General features: G+C 38.9%; 1 protein-coding gene across 5 annotated transcripts in view; it reads right to left on the bottom strand.

The window, feature by feature from the left end:
* Positions 1-15,018, bottom strand: part of PKP4 (plakophilin 4) — a 150,463-nt gene extending 135,445 nt beyond the window's left edge. For all 5 annotated transcript variants that reach the window (XM_063318338.1, XM_063318341.1, XM_063318339.1 and 2 more), the window contains exon 1: positions 14,846-15,018. The gene's annotated coding sequence lies outside the window, so the exon portion shown is untranslated. The remainder of the gene's footprint in view (positions 1-14,845) is intronic.
* Between the last annotated feature and the right edge of the window lie 4,877 nt (positions 15,019-19,895).

Here is a 19,895-nt window from a genome sequence, read left to right on the forward strand (position 1 = left end):
GTATGCACTGAACTGCTATTTAGTATACCTCCAGGTACAACTTTTCTATGGAAATGTGGATATCTCTGGGTACACTGTCGATCTAGCAAATACTGAGCAACTACAGTTGTATTTTTATTGTTGGAGATTTTCCATTAAGAGAAAAAGGTAACTAAGCAACGAAGCCTCCTCTAAATACAGCAACATCTCAGCTAAATATGTTACCAAGCATCAAGCCAATACAGGTTAAATATATATTAAATTTGAGTATAAAAATAAATCCCACATAATTAAAATTCTTTCAATTACAATATTTCCCTGAAAAGATGAACAAATGTAGAAAGGAAAACAATCAGAAAAACAAGTATAAGGAAACAGTTACAGCTAACACTTTTGTGACCTTGACTCTTGTGCACATGTTTGTATCTTCCAAGTACTTTTCCTCTGAATGGCATGATTAATTCTTTAAAACTCATGTACAGATAGAAGATACTTGGGCTGCAGTTACTATCCACGTTAGCTGGGGAGTAAATCTACTGAACTTAATATGAATTACTTTTAAATAAAAATGCTAAGTTGTATTTTTTAATTCTAGGAAAACTGTAATACTCAAGGCTTTTTGAAAATGTTTGATGGTTCAAATATATCAATTCCATATCCTACCCAACAGAAGGACTGACCTCTCTCTTAAGCTGTTTTTAAGGGCTTTCATACAAATAATTGAATTTATTTTGTGTTAAAGTTTTCTGCACAAGGATTACTTTTAATGATGAAAAATTGTGATATTTTTAATATAAATGCAGTGGAACAAAATGAAATAAAGCAATAGACTTAACACACAACACATAAAGAGATTTCCACCTGCACAACAGTTTATTTCCCCTTCAGCCGCCAATTCAGGGGTTTTACTCGTCCAGGTGGAGGGAAGGAGAAAAGAGAGTATGAATTGGCAAAGTGGCAGACCCGAGCTACCAAACAATGCAGGGTCAAACCTGGTTAGTACTTAGATGGGACATACTAGACTAGACTGGGAAGTTTAAAAAAAAAAACATCCTGGAAGACAGCAGCAAAATTCTACATTGTTGATTCAACTTGTGAGAGAGCATCAAGCAGAGGCAGGGAGATGCAAGATTCCCTTAGAAGGGAGGCTTTTATTACATCTTACTATTTCTCCTCTTCCTTGTTATAGCTAGCATCTAGGATATTTACTTGCCAGAGCCTGGGCTCCTCCAGTTGTCAGTGCTCTGGGCTGCCTGCTAACACTTGCCAGGGCCTGGGCTTTTAGAAACCTCCTCATCTGGGTCACTCATAATTTGCTAGCTCCAGAGGCTATTATGATTTGCCAATGCATTAGGACACTTGGAGAGGGTATAGCTGACATACCATCTGCTTCTTTGACATTGCTACTGACTTCTCTATGTGTCTTTCAGCTTTTTTTTTAAATTATCCTCTTCCTCCTCCATTTCCTACTATCATCCCATACTTTTCAGGTGAACCCTTTCTTAAAGCAATGGCTTTGAAAAACAGTACAGGCAGCTCCCTAAAGAAAAATGGGGAAGAAGGGGTATAGGTGTTTTCGTTGCCATTCATCCTTCCTTTCCCAAGTGCCAAGAAAACTATAAGGATGTATTCATGAAATTGCCAGGAATTGAGCTTGACATGTGGGAAATTTTACCTTTTTCAGTGAGGTCCATTCTACCAAGAGATGTACATAACTTGATACAAGGCCAGGAATGTTAACATATGCTGGTAATATTATTTATTTATTTATTGCTCACATTTATATGGTGGCCCATCTCACATAAGGCGACTATCATATCATCTATCATATCAGATCTGGTGTGAAATACGTCACTGTCATTTTTAAGTATCCCAGATTTCAATAAAATTTTCTCAAGCTCTGTTCTAGGCCTCACTGATTATGAAGCCAGTGAAGGAAGTGTATTTAAAAAGTGCTGAAACCAACAAGTAGCTTGGGGAATATGTTTCAGCTCTTTAATTTATATTTTTAATAATCAGAAATCAGTTCTCAAAATTCTTTACATACTCAAAGTTCATACAGATCCAGTGTGGAGGGGTAGGAGGAGCAGATGTTATGGGGAAATAGACAATTCAGTACTAAGTCACTATCAAATGTACCACTTCCTGGTTGTAGAGATTCAGAGTATTTTGTTATAGGAAACTATGTCAAGCGAAAACAGTACACTTCTACATCAGCAGCAGGAATTACTGATGTCAAACACCACATTTAAGTGTTAGTTATTGCATGAGCATAGAGGTAGAGGTAAAAGGTCAGTACTACATTTCAGTTAAACGTTTTGCTCATCTGGCATCTTGACAAATACAAGCACAATCTCAAAATCTCTGACTTTCAGATCAGAGTTTGTAGCTGACTACTTACAAAATAAATTCAAGAAGTTCCAATCAGGAATGAATAAGTGCTCTGCCATCATCACTATCGGCTTTGGAATAATTCAGTGTTCATGAATGACAATATATGGTATTTTCCTAAAGAGGCATGCAGCTACTACAGATCCAACATTAGGTTACCTTTAATTCATTCTTTAAAACTGTGGCAATTTTTTGTCCTACATGGCCCACATTTTTAGAGGATTTAAATATTTTAGGTTGACATTAGTGCTTAACTATGGTCAATAAAAACTTGAATTTTCTATTAGTAATGGTTAAAATCTTTGGACTGTCCCATAGGAAAGAGGATTGGCAACCCCATCTGTAGCATACAAATTCTATTCTTACTTTTAGTTTACTACTACATTATCCTGCCCACTAAAATATAGTGCCTATTCTAGCTTAGATGGCACAATCCCAAGATGTTACCACTGACGTGTAACTTTTTTTTTCTCATGAAGTTTGACTGTGTTTTGAAAACAAAAATAGTTCTACTCATGACGATTTTAAATCAAACTTTGCTGCTGGCTGAATTCTGGATTTTTATTTGCCATATAATTAAAACACAGACATAACCTTACTATATCATTAAACCTAGACCATATATCTGCTCTAGGACAAACAAAGCAACTTTTGCAAACACCTGTTAAAGAAGCAATGATTAAAAGAAATAAAAAACCTAATCTATTTTCTAACCTATACTAAACACAGCATTTTTATTAACTTCGGAAAAGTCCAACTGGCTCAAAATGCTGTAAGCTTGCTCCTGTGCAGCCAAAGAAAGAAGTATGGAATGTATTTCATTACCATTTCTGAGTACCCAGTTGTAGGCAGCCAAGCTACAAAACTGATGGAGGGAAGACAAGCAGAACAAGTTTGATTCTATTTAATTGCACTGGCTGGTGTTTTTTCTGGTTCAAGTCAAGATGCTGGTTTTCAAAGCAATATATCACTTGAGATCTCACTGTCTTAAAATCCCAATGAGATTTGGCAAGACCGTGTCTCCAACCTGGAGGTCTTGGACCGTGTGGAATCCACCAGCATTGAGTCCCTGATTATCAGAGCCCTGACACAGTAGGTGGGACACATCATCGGAATGGATGACCAACATATGCCTCCCCAGTCGGGGAAGAAACCTTGAGGTAGGCTGACCCTATGTCCCGTTTTTTTAACATTTCCTGACTGTCCCATCGTTTTAATATAAGTGTCAATTTCGTCCCGTTTTCTAAAAACATTGGAGCTCTTATTGGGAAAAGTGGGAAGAAATTGAAATTGAAAAGGAGGCTGACTTGGCAGTAGTTCTCAATCTGGTGGGAAACCTAGAGTGGGAACTGCAGGAACAGCTGATTGGAAGTGAGCAAGAGGAAGAATCACTGCCGCCAATCAGTTCAGTGGAAGAGTCGGAAAAGCGCACCCAGCAGAAAAGAAGCCGATTGGCTCTCAGGTCAAAACGGCAGGAAGAAAATAAAATAAAAGGGCATGCCAGAGAGGAACAGGTTATCAGGGACAACCATTCACTAGACTCCTCCATCCTGTTCTCCTGTCCCAGCTCGCTGCTGCCTTCAGCCCTCCTGCACTTCTCCAGCCTCCTGCCGCCTCGTTCCTGTCCTCCCATCCCAGCTCGCCACTGCCTTCAGCCCTCAACTTCTCCAGTCTCCTGTCCTCCCGTCCCAAGCTTGCTGCCGCCCTCAGCTTCTCCAGCCTCCTGCCGCCTCATTCCTGTCCTCCCATCCCAGCTTGCTGCCGCCCTCAGCTTCTCCAGCTTCCTGCCACTTTGTTCCCGTCCTCCCATTCCAGCTTGCCGCCGCCCTCAGCCCTCCTGCAATCTCTTCGCCCAACACCACCCCTGCACCAGCCTCTCCAGACACAACAACTGCTGTACCTCCCCCTCCTGCACCTTCCCAGCTTACTGTCAATAACTTTTTTTAATTGTCTTTTTCATGAATACAGATTACATAAGTTTAACCCCATCCCGTTTTGCCATCCCAATGTCCCTTCTTTGTCTCAAGGAAATATGGTCAGCCTACCTTGAGGTCAACCATGAAAGTGCTGTGAAAAGAAACCCTACGCCACTGTGACATCCAGCCAAAAGTAGTAGAAGCTGCAGCTGCTGACAGAACCCACTGGCAAGCCCTGTGCTATGAAGGCTCCACTGGCTTTGAAGACAAGCTCTGCCAAAAACTGATAGAAAACCATGAGTGGCATCACAGAAAAACACCCAGTTACTACAACAATGGACATCCAGTGCCCCCATTGTGCTTGGCTCTGCACTTCCAGACTGGGACTGCAGAGCCACCTCCATGTCCACAGATGAACTTCACAACAGCATGTCTTCTTTGAACCTGAAGGACTACCATATATGACTTGGGATCTGTCTTAAAAACACCTTTCTTCCAAATGTGCCTCCCTGCATCTTCAGTTATTATCTAAGGTACTACTTTACACCCCCTAACCTCATGACTTTAGATGAAAAGTCATTGGACATCAGTGGAAGCTGTTATAAAGCCTAATTATAGCAGAAAAGAGAAGGTGAGTGCTCTTCCTTTCCTCAAAGGTTTCCCCTCTCCTCATATAACTGCTAATTTATACTGGGCACCCACAAGTCAAGCTCAACACTTGGCGACTCAAGGATATATCACTTTGTGTTTGTGTGTGTGCGTGCGCACGCCATTGTCTTCTTCCAGGACCTTTTTTTTACTTTCCATTCTGGCCTGCAGCCTTGATATTTCCTGGAGGACTCTAAATCCTACTTCGCTTTTCAATCTCAGCTAAGGTCAGCTAGGTGTTGCCACACACTGGATTACAATTATATTAAAAGCAGCTTTGTCTTACTTAGCATACATCTGTAACTCTTCTCCGATCTGCAATTGGGAAGAGAGAAGTAGGGCTGAGACTTGAAGAAGAAATAGACAAATTGGAGAATACCCTACCCAGTCCATCAGGTCCATAGAATATACATGGGAAACCCATAGGCTATGTCTTTTTGGTGGCTGCCCATGCCCATCTGGAATGATAGTGGTTTGACAGTCAATACTGTATTGTTTTAGAAAGTACTGTTCATTTTGTTCACTATCTCAAGTCTCTTTCATGCAAATATGGAAGATATTAGCTTTTAAAATAATGATACAGAATAAATGAATTTCTATTAAATGCCTGAATATTTTCTAAACAGAAATGTACAAATTGTCTGATTAGTTCAAGCTAATATATGGAATTAGCTAAAACTTATTCTAGGCTACATTTTAAAACTGCCACTGCTGGATTACAATGCCATGGTGACAACTCAAACTGCAAATGGCTCAAATTTGCTGTACAGTACAGAGAAAATCTGTCTCTCCTTGACCTGGCCACTTCCTTCCTGTCCATTATATATAGCCTTCTGCTACTTTTACCCAGACCTACTTAGTTCTTTTCCCCTTATGCTCCCTGCCTCTATCACCTACTCTCTGTGGGAAACAGAAGGAACTGTATAATTTGCTAGCCCCTGCTATCATAGACATCACCTTCCACTGGGAAATGCAAGAGTGCCTTCAATCAACAACACTGTTGTCCTGGCTCAGCAGATGCCTGGTCTTTTGGAGCACCATCTACTTCAAGTATTGCCAAAATTCTTAGACCCTCATTTTGACTCAGCTACCTATTTGGTCTACTCATTTTCTTAAATCTAGTTCTTCACTGATTTCATATTCCATCAACAGCAAACTTCTTATCCTGGAACTGTCAAATATTCTCAGCAATCATCTCTGCTGAAATCAAAAAAATTCATGTCACAAGTAGTAGTAGTTTTATTTTTCATGCACCTACAATTAGGAGCAATATGAAATAAAATACAACATCAAGAAGTTAAACCATAACTTGCTACAGTCCAATTTAAGATCACAACTAAAAAAATAGTGTCTATAACCTGAATGGTTATTGAGCAGCACAATTCCATAACAAAAATGTGTTGATCTTTAGTTTTAGCTATAGAATGCAAGTACATATTGTATGTACTATTAGATATTATATAAAAGACATTTCATTGGCTAGAATTTTTTCCTTCATTATACATTATAAACAGGGCAATAAATAGCAACATACATACAGCCCTCTGTCAAAAAATGCAATCCCTCCAACTAAAATAATAATAATAATAAATCAGAAATTTAGCACTGTCAAGTTTTCTGCATTCCTATAGTACAGGGCAGCACAATTCAAATGTACCTATGAAGGCTACACCACTACTTTAACCAAAGAAACATTTGTATTGTTATAGCATTTATATACAAGTGTTTTCTTTATTCTATTACATTCTCATTAGCCTTCCTTTTCTCTGTACTTCATAGCCTCCCAACTTTTTTTTAAATATAGTATTAAGATTTCTAAGAGACCTTGTATTTCAAGTAAAACCAATGATTCAATTTTGTATAAGGCTAAAAAAATAAGATGAAGGTTAACGTTGGTAATATGGATGAAAAGTGGAATGAGGAACAGGAATAGGAATATGTAATTTTGATTTTTAAAAATATATATAAATAATTACTTCCCAATTGGATTATTGCAATGCACTCTAGATGGGGCTGCCCTTGAAGACCATCAGGAAGCTGCAACTGGTCCAGAATAGGGTGTGTGCAGTTCTGGCCACCCCACAGTTCATCTGTGTAAAATAGCTGTTGTGCAAGCTGCACTGGCTTCCAGTTGCTTTCCAGTTGCAATTCAAGGTACTGGTTATCATCTTTAAAGCCCTATATGGCACAGGGCCAGGTTATTTGTGGCACTGCCTCTCCCTGAGAATATCTGTCCATCCCACTCGGTTAAGTAGGGTGGGCATGCTATAGGTCCCTTTCCTCAAATGTTGTAATCTAGTGGGACCTTGGAGGCATGCCTTTTCCATAGCTACCCTAGCTCTTTGTACCAATCTCCCACCTGAGATAATAACAACTCTGTGTGGTTTACAAATGCTAAAACATTTAAAGAACAGAGAATTCAAAAAACATGAAAATAGCACAAGGCAAAGGAACAATGATGGCAAAGAAAATAAACCAGAGGAGAACAGAGAGGAAGAAAATCCCCTCCAAAGGCCTGGACAAAGAGCCAGTTCTTTAAGGCCCTTCAAAATGCCAATAGTGTCGGAGCCATTTGAATTTCGGGGGGAACCTCATTTCAGCGGGCAGGCACTGCTACAGAGAACTGGGGATCCTGATAAGTGGCATTGTGTAATCAATGCAGCCTGAAGCACACCAACCCTGCCAGATTGAACTGGTTGGGCAGATACTATGGGAGACAAGCGGTCCCTCAAGTAACCAGGCCTTATGCTATATAGAGCTTTATAGGTGGTGACCAGCACCTTGAATCACACCTAGTGGGTCTCTACACGTTTAGCCTTTCAGAAAGCTGTGAAGATCTGGTTCTTCCCCCCAAGCACTGGGCTAGGATGGGGTTTAGCGGGGTGGGTGGGTGGGGGGGTGGATGAGTTTTATCAGTTGCTATGGTGCCTTGGTGGGAAGGGTATGCTGTTTTTATTGGTTTTGCTGTGAGTCGCTTAGGATTACTGTGTGTGATTGATGGCCATATAAGTTATTTAAATAAATAAATTTAGAATTTCACATTCTGTGAAGAACTCTGGCTCTATCAAGCCTGGGGTTTTGCAAAGAGAATTATTTTACATAGATGGGAAAAAAATTATACTCCTGATATTAAAGTATGGATTCAGGATAAATGTTCTTTATCAATTTTTGAAATGTCTTTATATTCAAAAATGATAAGGAGTAATATGTTTCTATATGGTCTAGACTTAATAAGTGTAAAGATTGATTTAATTTTATATTAATATTATATGGATCCTTTCCCCCCCGCCTTTCTCTTTATTTCTTCCCCATAGGTTTTAGTTTATTTTCCCATAAGCTGGGAAGACTTACGGAAAAACTCAATAAAACTTACCCCATGCTATAATCTAAGATAAAATTGACTCAATATATTTTAAAGATGGTACATAATTCCATCAATAATGGCAAAAATAGGTAAATAAAATAAAAATGTTTGAAATGTTATGACATAGAATGAATATTTTATCATATGTAGTGGTCATATAAAAAAATTTAAAAGTACTAGAAAGAAATATACAGCATTCAAAATATTTTTTGATATTTTCGCTCAGAGTCCCTCTTTAGGGGGAGATGGGCGGTAGTACAAATTTGAGAAATAAATAAATAAATTTTAAAAACAAAGATTGAATTGAACCCTTGTTTTTTTCTACTAGGAATTGTTTTATTTATTTAAAATAAATAAAAATTATAACAATTTATTAAGATACATTTGGCTCAATGTTGGAAAAGAGACACTTCACCAACAGTATCAGATTGGGAAACCAAACTCAGGGAATATACAGCAATGGCAAAATATACATTCAGAACAGAAGTCTGACTAAATTTTAAGTTACTGAACTTGTTCATACTAGTTGTGATGAATGTGGGAAGTCACTTCTTTATTTATTTATATATATATATATATATATATTATTTTTCTTCACTATATTCTTATTTCTTTTCTATTTCCGTTTCTATTTTCCCCCTTTTTTCTTTCTTTTCTGCATCTTCTACTTTCTATTTTTCTATTTTTTTGTTTGTATTAGTTTTTACTGTTGCAATTATAACCTCTAATAACATTACTATAAAAAACAGGTTTGACTAAATTTAAGCAAGAATGGCTCCCCTATATATCTTACATCACACAACAAAGCAAATTCAGGCACAGTCTAGTTTTTAAGAAGGAAATAATTGATGTAAAGACAATAATTAGAAACAATTTCAATGTTATTAAACATTGCATGTGAATGCAATCATCAGTCAAGTACAATGGGAGAGAATTTAAAACTATATAATTTCCTGATATTGTTTTTACTGACTTCTTTCTCTTGTTTCTGTTTTCAATTCCTTTTTTCTTTTCCTTTTATGTAATTATCTGCACTTACCTTTGGAACAGTAACAAATAGTGGTGATATGAAAATTAGTATCATGTTTCAAGTTTTATAGAGACTTCTAGTTATTTCTGAAGATAATATAATTAACTTAGTTCTATACGTTTAATTAATGAATTGATGATTTTTGAATTTTATTAAAGGTTTTAGTTTAACCATTGTAATATATGTATACTTTCGCTGTACCATCACTGATGTATTATTTTGTTTTGTTAAACAAAGAACATATAAATGTATGTACCTATAGATCATTCTTGCATTTTGAAACCCAAATCAGAGTGTCCATTTTTTACCAACTCTATTCTTCAATTTTCTGCTCATGAACTCCCTGTTACTCTGGAGTTACTCCCACTTCTTCTCTATAATTTCAGTAGGTGGCAGCACCTGGCTGAACTCAAAAGCTAAGCTGGGTTTGGCCTGGTCAGTACTGCACAGTCAGATGTATGTCCATGAATCACTATGAGTCAAACTCAACCTGAAGATTTTTCTTATTGCATTCCTTTTGTTGCATCACCTCAGGATTCCATGTCCCCTGATTCCTTCCTGCCATATTTCTTCGACTTCACTGCAACATTATATTAGTTCATAATCAAACTGAAAGCATATCAAAAATTTCAAACTGTCACTAAGCGTAACTCAACTGGGGTAAACCATGTTGCTATTGTTATTACTGCAGTTAGGGAGGAAGAGCTCATGTCAATAGATAATTATTGCATTACTTTTGTGTATTGACTTTTACCTGCCCTGCAAATGTCCAAAATGTAAATATTCAAATCCAAATCCAGATACAAAACTTAGTTATAGACCTCTGCACTCTCCCCCACCTAACTATTCTGCATTTCCAATTAACCTAACCATTAATGCCTTGGATGCTCAATTTTTCAGAAACCACCTTCTTTCCCTCCATATTTTTCATTATCTAACTCCCAGTCCATAGACTCATCTCTATTTTCATTTTACAGGCCTTTCCCTATTCCATTTCATCCTCCCCACCTCCTTTCATTTTCTGTCATTTCTCATCCTATATCTATTTTTCACTGAGTTCAGTGGCAACTGCACACACTTTAGCTTTCACTCTTCAGGCTGGCCCTAACAGACTCAAAAAAAAAATAATGACATGAATGATACTACATTTCTTTGGAAAAAGGAGAAGCAAGAGCAAAGTAATGCTCTCCAATCCAACCTGGATAGGCTCTCCTGCCATATAACTGAACAGGTAATTGAACTACCCTCAACATATGCCAACCAGTATCTCTTGCCAGAAATAAAAAACTTAAATTGTTCGAGATACATAATAAAAACCTTGTGATGAATAATGAAAACTGACTGAGGAAACTTGAGATATCACTGCTTGGATTATTAAGCTTTTAGCATTATATCTACTATGATAATATTGTTCCCTAGGATAAAAAGAATGGTTTGTTCTATTACAAATTACTATAACTATTTCCCAAGAATGTATTTTATCGTTTAATACAGAAACATTCTTATTATACTGCTCATACAGTACAAATCTTATCTTCAGATCATTTTCCTCAAGCATTCTTAGGGAAATTCTATTTTATATATCATGTAAACAGGAATTCATGGGTATTACTTTAAATACTTTTTATCTAAATAAAGAGATAGAGCAAGAGAAATTGCAATTTTAAAAATGAAACATAAAATTAAATATATTCTCTACTTAGGAACTTCATTGATGATCCTAGAAAGAGGATCTAAGAGTGCCTTTTAGTCACAAAGAATCTTAGGAGTAAGCAAGGAAGAAGGAGAATTTGAGGCTTAATGCCAAAATAAACTGGTTGGAGTAACCAGTATGTATACTGAGAATTGAGAACTCTTAGGATATTACCAGATGTACACAGTTTTGAGTTATCTGACTGTTGCGGGTTCCATAATTGCTGTAACTTTACCAGAGGATAGGTAAAGGAAAAAACAGATGATCTGGGAAACAGAATAGGAGATACATACATGCAAGGGTGGAGTCCAATGATGTACTACTACGTTAAATGCTCTTCTACCCTCAGCTAATTTCCCAGCTATAGAATATATTTCATCTGATTGTACATGTTAAATTGCAATCGTTCTGTTTAAGTACTCTTGTTCCTGGGATAATATTAGAGCAGACTACCACATATGCCACCTTGAGCTGAAAAATAATATATAGGTGCAATATTTAAATAATTTAAAAAATATGTGGGTACTTAAAGATCTTAGTAATCACTGCAGTAGAAAAAGCTTTGAGGTTCTAATTCCCTTTAATTTTTATAAAATATATTTTTATCTCATTTTAGTAATGCTTAACCTTTAGCACACAGGAAGAGTATGTTGCTTGCCAAATCTTTTGCTTCCCTTTAATAATTCTATATAACTGTTATAAACATCCATTTGAACATGCTGACACCTGCGATCCTTCCTCAGAGTACAACACAAACATATCAGTTATAAAGCCTTACATGTGAAAGAATAATCCAGAATATATTTTTAATAAAACATATTGCTCTATTCCCATTATCCATATGTAGTAAACAAAGGAAATATGCCACTAATATTTTGAAACATTTATTTTCAAGTAAAAAAGAAGTAATTATCCATAAATGCTATTTAGCATGTGAGACTGCAAACCTTTCAAAGCTTGAAAATGTAATCACTTCATCAAAATAACAGCAATACTTGCTGAGATATAGAACATCCTGTTTAAACTTTTTTTGAGTAGATACCTTTTAATTAAATGTAATAGCCAATTCACCATGTCCTATTTACAAGAACTGCCCCAAACATGTCAGAACAGCAGCCTATATGATACGCTCTGGGACTTGCTTTGGCAGCAACTGCTATAGTTTCTTCATTACTGAAGCATTGTAATTATTTCCTTTCATCTGCCAGTTTTTTTTTAAAAATCCAACAGAAAATAACTACTTTTAGATCATGTCCAGACACGTAGATGATTCCCCTTTACCTACAGCTAAACTATGCTGCTTCAAACTTTCCAACATGTTTTGTCTCCTCCAACCCAATATATTGACCCAAGCCCCCACCCTGCGCTCATAAATATCAAATTAACTGGTGTTGGCAGCTTAAATAGATGAACAGGCTCAATCCACAAAATTACTAGATATAAATTTGGAAAAAGGTATGTTGGCAATTGTTCTGTCCCACTGCCCTTCAATGTGATTTCAAATGGTAATTGACACGCCCAGTAATTTAGCTGTACCAGACAGTTCTCTCTGCCCCATCATTAGGAAAACACTGCTTCTCTGTTGGTTAATCTGATGGGTATTGTAAGGGGTGGGGGTACTTGCAGCTCAGTCTTAACAAGAAGAGGTTCTCTCTAATGCTCTGTAAGCACTCCACAAAGATATCACCAGATTAATTTTCTGACAACAGCATTTGATATAAAAAAAGCCATAAGACATTCTTTAGCACCAGATTTAATATATTTTCCATCAGTTCATTCTCTCTGAATCTCCTACACAGTTTTCCCAGCACTTAGGTTCCACAGCTCTGCTTTGAAATGTGTAAAAAAAATGCTACAGCACTAACCTGGATTATGTTAGAATAAAACTTGGTAAACCCCAAATATATTTGAAAGGGAGGAAGTAATCAGGCTGTACCCTTGCCTATCTGGGATAGGCCAAAGCGATCATTTTTGCCTTCAAAACCAGTCTTCAAGTAGAACACTGTGAGCAGAATCTATCCTGATCCTACGTAATGCATGTAGTACAGACAGTGCTCCCACACATTCTCTGCAGCAGTCAGGCAGAGATGCTTGCTGCTACAGAGATGGTCCAGTGACCTTTGAAAGCTTGGACAAGAGGGTCTATTGCAGCTGGCTTCCAAGGCATTCCTCACATTCCTGCACTATCTAAAAGCTCCAGGAACAAACAAGCATCCCCCCCCTTAAACTCACAGGCACACACCTGCCTCCTAATCTGCTCAGAGCACCAAAAGCTTCCAGCCACACACATGGCTGTGTTACACTTCTCAAACATGTAGCGAGATCTAGGCTATCCCCTTGTTCCTTCCCTGTCTTCTTCCTACAGGGCAACTGCAGAGGGACAATAGTTGAGGTCTGTTGAGAGGAGGAGGGAGGACATGCTAAAAGCTCTCTATGGATTTGCTCCCCCAACCAGGTTGCAAGTAGCTCTAACAAGCAAATGAGAGAAAACACAAGATTGGGCAAGGTTGAGTGAGGAAAGACTCAGCAGGTTAAGAGAGACGGAATTAGAGGGCCAGAAGAAGGGGAAGCTGGCTAATAGGGAATCAAGAGGACTGGAATGAGCCCCTTTAAGAAAAAGACTAAAGAAGCAAAAAGAAATTTCTACAGTGACAACATGGGAGAAGGCAGAGATGAAGGAAGGAGCAGAGCTTGTAAGCATTTAAGAGACATGCAAATGACAGGGGAAAAATTGAGGGGGCTTATGTAGTAAAATGAGAGGTTTATGAAATGAAAAAAGTATGGAGGAAAAAGAAATAAAATGCAACATTATTTGTCAAATAAAAAGTGAAAATTTTCACAGAAATCACAGGATACTCATTTTAATTCAAGGACAGAGCTAAAAAGGGGAGCAATGCATTTAAGATATTGTTCACTGGGTGAAGGACATTAGGTAAGGCTTGCTTAAGGAACAGAAGCTTTATAGAAGAGGGGATAATACTGTATAAAAATGTAAAGGTTTTAAGGAGACAGCATTTGAAGATTCTGAAGAACAGTATTTAAGAGCAATGGTAGAAAAGGCAAGGCTAAGTAAAAGCTACCCAGTGGGAGAAGGGTATTTTATTGAACACAGGAACCCAAGTATACAAGGGCAAAGGAGACAAGTAATAAAAAGTGGGAAATCTGCATAAAGGAAGTTGATAAATAAAAAAGGAAGAGTGTTTAGGTAGAGCCCATTTACAAAAACAGACAGATGGGAAGGAGACAGAGGATAGAAAAAGGAATTAGAAGACAAATATTTCAGAATGTAAAGCAGGTTTTTTTTTTTACAAGAGAAAGAAAAGGATAGTTAGAGGATGACTATGAGGATCTTCTAGAGGGAATAAAAAGGAAAAAACTGAACAGTTTTTCGGGGCGCGAGAGGGACTGAATAGATAAGGAAGGCATAGGCGATTAAGGAAAGGTGGTGACCAAAGGAAAAAGAAGTACTGTAATGTGCTTATTAGAAGAGGGACTATTAATGGAGTTAGACAAGTTTCTTTTAAAAAGTGGGGGATAAATATCTGAGAGCAGAGGAAGACGGGAAGGAAAAGTTAGCCGGAGACAAGAGGAGAGAGCAAATCCATTGAAGCAGGAGGAAGCGGAGGGGCAGGTAAGCAAGGAAGAGCGGCAGGGACCGGGCGAGGAAGGCAGGATCGAGGAGAGGCGCCGACTTCCACCTCCTCAGTGGGATCTCTGGCAGGCCGTTCTCTCCGTGCCCCGCTGCTCTTCGCCCACCGCAGCTCTGGGTGCGAAGCTATCCCGCTCCTCCCCGCTCGGGGGAAAAGCCGGGAAGGGTCACTCACCGCGTAGATTGAGCGAGGAGCCCCTCCCCCGCCGGCGCTGGGTCTTCGTGGGCGCGGAGGGGCCGCGGCCGCCCCGCCGGGAAGGGCCCTACCCCGGGGTGTCCATGGTAGTGAGACTAATGTGCCACAGCCGAGCAGCACAAATTCCTCCTCCTCCTCCCTCGCAGGCTCTCCTCCCGCTTCTTCCCGCCCCTCGCACCCCCCGTTCCCCTCGTTAGGCGTCAGCAAGGCGCCCTGCCCTATGCCTCGCCCCGATTGGCGGAGCGCGGCTCAGCTCGGGTCTCTATTGGTCTCTGCCTCGTGTTAAACTGACCAATGGCTCCCGCACCTGCGGTTGCTACGGTTACCGATGCTGTGAAGAGACCGGCCGAGGGTTAGGGAGCTGCAGTTCCTTCAGGCGAGGCGAGGTGCTTGCTTCTTTCGGGGGGGGGGGGTGTTGTGTGTTTGTATGTACGTACGTATACGCGAGGGACACCGGGAAGGACTAATGTGTGGAAGGAAATGGAATGGAGGTGCAGGCAAAATGGCTATACAGTATTAGGAAGGGGAGGATCCTAGGAGCACTGGGGAGAAAGAAACTTGATTTAGCGCATCTGTGCCGTAAGTAAACCCCACTGGTTTTAGTGAGGTTTGCTCTTAAAAGGAAAGTGCCAATGGAATTGCAGCGTTAGTCTTATTATTTTTTTTTAGTTCTCTCTCGTTTGCTCACAAACATAACATTCTAGCTTCCAGAAATAATATGCTTTTTTTTTTTTACCTAGTCACATTCCTCCTAATTGTTATAGGGGGGAAAAAAGAGGGGGGCAAGATGGCTTAACTGTAGAGCACTAAACTTAGGGGTTCCCTTAATTGCTGATAATATTTGTATGGATGCTTTTCAACAGAAATGTAATGAATGTTTACCACAACAACTTCATTCATTTGTCACTTTTTATTCTTGGTCAGCAATATTCTAACTGTAAGACAGTTTTGCCATTTTAGACTTCAATCTTTTCATATATACTGAGATTAGATTATTGTTCCTGTGGAGCTAAAATAAATTACTCTGGATACATGTATCACAGGATAGATGTATATGGTTACAGTATATCATTCACTTTTACTTTCTTTAATATCTGAGGATTGACCTTAAAAAGCATGTCCCTGATAAATTCTGTTGCATATGGATCAACTCTCTTTTAAGTACAGATTTTGAGAATATTAAATCACTTACCTCTAACTATATTGGAATTATTGCTAAAAGCTAATCATTAAGTGGGCAGCTGTATGTAACAGTTATACTATATGTGTGAAGGATAATTGCATGTATGGATATTTATTTATTTATTGCTCACATTTATATTGCCACCCATCTCTAGAAGGCGACTCTGGGCAGTATACAACAATGAGATAAAAACAGTGAGTAAATAAAAACAATCATTATAAAAAGATAAAATGATTATTAAAAAGAATAATAGATCATCTATTATACTTAAGAGGTCACCTAGCAATATCTATCTGCTATTTCACATGGTGCTGCTAGTAAGAGAGATCTTGAGCCTACAAGAACATTAGCATGTTATAGGACAATTCATGACTAAACCATGTCACCACTTCTACTTCTTAATGTAGAATTAAGAATTGATAATTGCTAATCAAGGTTTTAAATGTTGCTGAATGTGTGGAGCTGCAGCTATTCTACAGAAACTATAGCCATATCAATTGTCAGATTAATAAACTTTCACAAGGTTAAAAATACTACAACAGACCATCAACAACAATATGGGGAGGGGGTGCTTGTGCAAAAATAAGGAGTAAGAATGATGGCTACACTATAAGTTTGACTTGGTATTTCTGCTTTTCTCTTGCACATGGTGTTTGTTTATTAGACTTATACTCCACTGCAATATGATTATTCTTGTCAGCTTCCATAGTATATAATGCAACAAAAATTTAAAACATCCATAGTGTGATCAAAAGATAACATAATAAAAGCCAAGAAATAAAATCAATAATGTGAAAACAAAAATAAAGAAATAAAAGATGGCATGGTTCCTAATCTAAGAGAATGCCTTTCCAAATAACTTCATTTTAAAAATCTTTCTGAAGGTCAGCAAGAAGGGTGTTGGCCTGACCTCCATTGGGAATTATCAGCATTGCCACAGAAAAGCAACTTCCTCTAACTTCAGTCCCTCTCACCTTTTGGAAGTGTGACATCAAAAGCGAGTCAGGTTGATTCCAGTTGGAACAGGCAATCCTGCAGGTACCCAGCACCAAGGTATGAAGGCCTTTATAGGTCAACACAAGCACCTTAAATTGTACCTGGAAACTAATTAGCAAACAATGCAGGGCCTGCAGCATCAATATTACATATGTCCAGCTGTGAGAGCCAGTGAGTACATAGGCTGCTGCATTCCAGATTAGTTGCATTTTCTGAGTAGTCTTTAAGAAGCTACTCAGACATATGACACAGACTAGCACTCAGTAGAGCAGCCATGAAGGCCTTGGAAAAGATATTCAAATGCCGTGATGTGTCTATATCTACAGAATTGTGCAAGCCATGGTATTCCCTGTGATACTCTATGGAAGTGAAAGTTGGACTTTAAAGAAGCAAGATAGGAAGAGCATTGATGCTTTTGAACTTTGGTGTTGGAAAAGACTCCTGAGAATACCATGGACAACCAAGAAAACAAACCAATGGAACATTGAACAAGTCAACCCAGAGTTCTCACTTGAGGCACAAATGACCAGGCTCAAATTCCTACTTCGGACACATTTTGTGAAGACCCAGCTCTCTGGAAAAGGCTCTAGTGCTGGGAAAGGTGGAAAGAAAGAGAACATGACCAGCAGCAAGGTGGATGGACTAAATTACAGTGGCGATGAGTACATTGTTGGGAGACATGAAAGAACAGGTTAAGGATAGATCAGCGTGGAGAAAATCGATGTGGTCACTAGGAATCGAAAACAACTTGATGGCACATAATCTTTCAGGGGCAACGCTATGTAAACTGTGTTCTAGTAGGTCCAGTCTGGTGGTAATGAGGGCATATGTTACTGGAGCTAGATCCTCCTGTACTGGGTAAGGTTGTATTTCATGCACCAGCCAAGGCTGGGTAAAGGCCCTTTTAATCATGGCCTCTGCCTGCTGTTCAAGCAGGAGCCATGAGTCTAGAGGAAGCCCCAGATTGGAAACCTGCTCTTTTGCCCATCCAGAGATAATGCTGGTATCAACAGAAAAGCCCAATTTCCAACAACAATTCTGTCTAACTTGGGTTCAGCTTCAGTCTGTTTTCTACCATCCTAGCCCTTACAGCCTCCATACCCCAGGACAGGATATCAACAGCATCTCCCACACAACATGCAGTGGTGATATAAAGTTGGGTATCATCAGTGGACTAATAATATCACACCCCAAACTGTTGGATAATCTCTCCCAGCAGTTTCATATAGATGCTAAATAATGGGAAAGAAGACTGACCCTTGCAGCACTCCACATTGCAGAGGCCAGGATGATCTCCCATCCTTCCTACCGCAGACTGAAACAACCTACTGAGAAAGGAGTGGAACTGCTGAAAAACTGATTCCAATCCACAGCCCTTGAACATGGTCCTTTAAGATATCATAGTTCCTGGTACTGAAAGCTGCTGAGAAGTCTAACATGATGGAATATCTAACAGGCCCTGGGAAGCAGGGCCATTAAAGTAAAGTTTTTTGAGTCTAGGAGAAGGGGGAAACATAAGAAAGAGACTCAGAGTAACTCTGCCTAAATTATGTTAGGAATAAGTTGAGGTAGAGAATTCCTTTACAGGCTTTTAAGATTCTTTACCATAATAGGAATAAAGACCTTTCTACAAGTCCAAGTGTTCTTGTCTCTTGAGTTTGCCTGCCTTGAAGAGCTTAACAAAGAGAAGCATGAAGGAAGCACTTTCCCTATCTAGGTCCTGGCATAAGTCATCCAGGAGAGTGACCAGTGCAGCCTCTGTCCTGTACCCAGGTCTGAACCCTGATTGAAAAGGGCCAAATAATCTGCTTATTCTAGGGTGTTACGAAGTTGGTCTATCACCACTCTCTGAACAATCATACCTAAGAAAAGGAGGTTGGTGACTGGACAATAGTTATCAAAAATCCCTGGATCCAGAGATGACTATTTCAGAAGACAATGTACCACTGCCTGTCTTCATAATAGCCAAGATATTATGCAATCAAAACTCCAAGATGGAAAGACCCTAGACACCTGGTTTCCTAAATATTGGATAAAAATGTATAAGTAGTTTACATTTGCTTGGCAACCATGATCTGGACTGATGACTAATAAGATAGATCAGAGTAAGATGCTGTTCTATGAAATGACAAGTAAAAACATAATGCCTTAGTTGAGATCCAGAATTGACATATACAGGATTTGGCAGAAACCTCAGCTTTTCTAAGAGAAATACACCAGTGAAGTAGGATGACTGATTCTATCACTGTGTAAGAAAATATCCGTAGAGAAAAGCAGTCAGTGAATCTACTGGATTGTTCCCCCAAAGGGTTGACTTATCAGTCCAAATAGCAAGGTGTGTGTAAAATGGTCTAAAAGTTATGGGGGTGAGACCTGTGAGCCTATGACAGCCTTTGGCTGTTGGTCTATATAGTACACTTCCTGATCAGTAAATGTGGGGAATTCTTTTTTTTTTTTTTTTGCCTTTTCTAGGGGGGAGGAGGGTTCACCCATGCATTTGAATCTGCTTGCAAATAACTCATAAATTGTTTAACTGGAATAGGACTCATTTTGCAGACCATGTCCTTCTGGTATCTAGAGTGGATCTATCTGGAGGATCTATTTTGTACCTGAACGTTGTCTGCTGTGGAGATTGGGTAGAGAGCTGCTCTCTGGAAGGAAAAGTAGGTATAGGGATCTTTTCCATAGATAGGATCCACACTTAAAAAAACAAAAACAAATTCAATTGACAAGGGTAATAATAGGTGATTTCTCTGTAAGTCTTGCATTTCTGTCCCAGAGTAGCTGTGAGACACATAGTGGAATTTAGACCTCTGCCTGTAGGGCTGCCTGAGAAATGGCAGCAAACCT

Source organism: Candoia aspera, chromosome 1, assembly GCF_035149785.1.
Source record: "Candoia aspera isolate rCanAsp1 chromosome 1, rCanAsp1.hap2, whole genome shotgun sequence".
Classification (NCBI taxonomy): Eukaryota; Metazoa; Chordata; class Lepidosauria; order Squamata; family Boidae; genus Candoia; species Candoia aspera.